The sequence below is a fragment of the Mus caroli genome, chromosome 8 (genome assembly GCF_900094665.2).
Source record: "Mus caroli chromosome 8, CAROLI_EIJ_v1.1, whole genome shotgun sequence".
NCBI lineage: Eukaryota > Metazoa > Chordata > Mammalia > Rodentia > Muridae > Mus > Mus caroli.
Window position 1 is genome coordinate 31353444 of NC_034577.1, and position 3515 is coordinate 31356958.

Consider the following 3515-nt stretch of genomic DNA (forward strand, 5'->3'; position numbering starts at 1 on the left):
GGTAACACCAGTTGACTGTGAAAAACTTTTCCAATGTTTAAGTTTAAGAGACTGAGCAGAGATTAACAATGGCTGGTTGTACATTCTTCTCTCTCTCTCTCTCTCTCTCTCTTTCTCTCCCTTCTTCTTCTAACATTAAAGGGCTCATTTTGAGTTAGCTATTAAATGAATACATTATTTTATTAAATATGTAGCTGGTTTTTTCCTTCAGAAATCAATATTTTCATTTGGGCACTATCTGTTTTCACTGCCCTCCAGAAAAATCCATACCTATATTAACATCAAAGAAATTAATAATGAATAAAGCTATTATGGAAATTAGTTAATATTGATGATAATGGTATCATCTGTATAATATGTTGGAGAACATTTTCTATGCATAAACTCATTTGTTTAGAGTTTATGGGCTGCTTCACTTAATACCTTATAGTGGGAGGGAAATGCACTAGGTAAAATCAATTATGTAATGAAAGACTCTGTGACAAAATAACCAAGAAAACTTGTTTTGAGAAGGAATCATTATTTCAGATCATAGCACCTTAGTCCCATTCCTTGTGTCTGTGAACAGAGAGAACATCACTGCTGAGGGTACTCATGGGTCAGAGTAATTCAGGTACAGAGAGCTGCGGAGTCGTTGAGATCCTGTTTCTTAAACGAATTATCTCCAACAACCCAGCTTCCTTCCATTAGGTTCCACCTCCTAAGTTCCACCATTTCCCAGTAGTGTCCCAGTTTGGCCTCACACTTTCAACTCATAACTTTTTTTTTAAATATTCTTTTATTACGTATTTTCCTCAATTACATTTCCAATGCTATCCCAAAAGTCCCCCATACCCTCCCCCTTACTTCCCTACCCACCCATTCCCATTTTTTGGCCCTGGCGTTCCCCTGTACTGGGGCATATAAAGTTTGCATATCCAATGGGCCTCTCTTTCTAGTGATGGCCGACTAGGCCATCTTTTGATACATATGCAGCTAGAGTCAAGAGCTCCGGGGTACTGGTTAGTTCACAATGTTGTTGCACCTACAGGGTTGCAGATTCAACTCATAACTTTTAAGGGGAATAGTTGATACCTAACTGTTGAAAACTTGGTAAAGTTATTTTCAGGCTTTTTGATATTGGGAACATGCCGTATTTCGGGTCATTGCCACCAAAGACAGGTTGTATGCTTCTGTAGATACTGAATTTTATGTGCCTTCATAAGGTTTCACTTCTGGTGGGGACTATGCGGAGCTTCAGAAGAACACAGTACCGCCTCAGATAAGTACAATATGTGTGTGTTTAGAAATCCTGGGTCAACTGTCAAATGTGATTCAATTATTTTTTTTTCTCTTTAAAGAAAGTTGCCAGAGAGGTGGCTCAGCGATAAGGACATCTGCCGCTAAAACAGAACACATTTGTTGGATCTGCTGCTCCGATATATTCAAATGGTGACTAATGGCGTCTAAGATCTGATTGCCTCCAATGAGGATATCCTCAGGGACCAGGAGATCCGTGCACATACCAAATGATGCTATGTAATCTTCATCCTCAAGTTAATTTGGTCAATAAAAAGTTAAAGTCTGTGATTGGACAGTAGATAGAGGTAGGCGGGTTTTCAGTTATCTGGCAGGGTGGGGGTGGGGGCTTGCAGGTACATAATGCGGAGAAAAAAGGAGGTCAAAGGAGGAAGAATCAGCCATGAGAGGATATGGACTGTGAGCACCGGCCAGGAGAAATAGCAAGTCACAAGGGACATAGCTGGGGCGTAAATTATAGTAGCTCTTAAACCTGTCCAATCTAGGCTTATAGCTTAGAAATAAAATACCTAGATTGGCTCTTCCTGTGCTCCCCACCTCCTAGCTGCAACCCTTGCCATAGCTGCTGCTGCTGCTGCCCTCACTACCTCTGAGAAAATGGCTGTGCGCCCCCCATTCCCCCCACCCCCCACATTCGCTGATCTTGGCAAATCCTCCAGGGATATCTTCACCAAGGGCTTTGGCTTAGTAAAACTTCATTTGAAAACCAAGTCCGAGAATGGATTGAATTTACCAGCTCAGGCTTTGCCAACACGGAGACCACCAAAGTGAACCGCAGTCGGGAAACCAAGTACAGATGGAGAGTATGGGCTAACATTTACAGAGAAGTGAATAGACAAGACAACATCAGGGTACTGAGAACACTGTGAGAGACCAGCTTGTGCATGGACTGAAGCTGACCCTTGATTCATCTTCCCTTCCTAGCACTGGGGAAAAATGCTAAAATCAAAACAGGGTATAAGAAGGAGCACATTAACCTGGGCTGGGGTGTGGACTTTGACATCGCTGAGCCCTCAATCCGGGGCGCTCTGTTACTTGGCTATGAGGGTTGGCTGGCTGGCTACCAGATGAATTTTGAGACCTCAAAGATCTCAGTGTCCCAGAACAACTTTGCAGATGGCTATAAGACGGAGGCATTCCAGCTTCATACTAATGTGAACGACAAGACAGAATTTGGTGACTCCGTTTACCAGAAGGTGAGTCAGAAGTTGGAGACTGCTGTCAATCTCGCCTGGACCTCAGGAAAACAGTAACACTCGCTTTAGAAATAGCCGGGCCGTGGTGGCGCACGCCTTTAATTCCAGCACTTGGGAGGCAGAGGCAGGCATATTTCTGAGTTCAAGGCCAGCCTGGTCTACAGAGTGAGTTCCAGGACAGCCAGGGCTACACAGAGATACCATGTTTCGAAAAACAAAACAAACAAACAAAAAAAACAAACAAAAACAAAACAAGAAAGAAAGAAAGAAAGAAAGAAAGAAAGAAAGAAAGAAAGAAAGAAAGAAAGAAAGAAAGAAAGAAAGAAAGAAAGAAAGAAATAGCAGCCATGTATCAGGTCGATCCTGATGCCTGCTTTTCAGGCAAAGTGAACAACTCCAGCCTGATTGGCTTAGAGTTCACTCAGATCCCAAAACCGGGTATCATACTGACTCTGTCAGCTCTACTGGATGACAAGAGTATCAATGCCGGTGGCCACAAACTTGGTTTAGGACTGGAATTTCAAGCATAAATGAGTATTGTATTAATTTTAAAGTACTTTGCAGCATAGCTACCATAAGCATTTAGTGTACCTTTTAATGTCGTATGTTGGGGATTGGAAAATTGATAAATACCACGTTAGACCTCCAGGCTAAGAAAGACTCGGCTTTAAGGTATTTACCATTTCAGATATTAAATCAGAAACCTCATTCCAAAAAGGGTCCTTTTTAGCTGTAGGCATGGTTGGGAAGAAGCCTTTCTAGAGATGCCAGGCTGCAAGTAGAAGCTGGGAACCTGTGGGGCCTTTGTAAATCTGTATCCAGTCCCCAGATGAAATTGTGACTTCCTGATTATTGAACCCTGTCCCAATCCTATCTACTAGGAGGCATGTACTCACCTATGTGGAAGGGATATTTCAGACAGATCGTCATGCCCCATTTCCATCCTAGCCCATCAGTTACCTGTTTACACCAAGAGCAGTCTTTAGGATGTGGTTAGCTGTTTCTTTTGTGCCATTTTAG

General features: G+C 42.4%; 1 pseudogene; it reads left to right on the top strand.

The window, feature by feature from the left end:
• Nucleotides 1–1127: 1127 nt before the first annotated feature.
• LOC110300210 lies at nt 1128–3025 on the top strand (annotated as a pseudogene).
• Nucleotides 3026–3515: the final 490 nt, after the last annotated feature.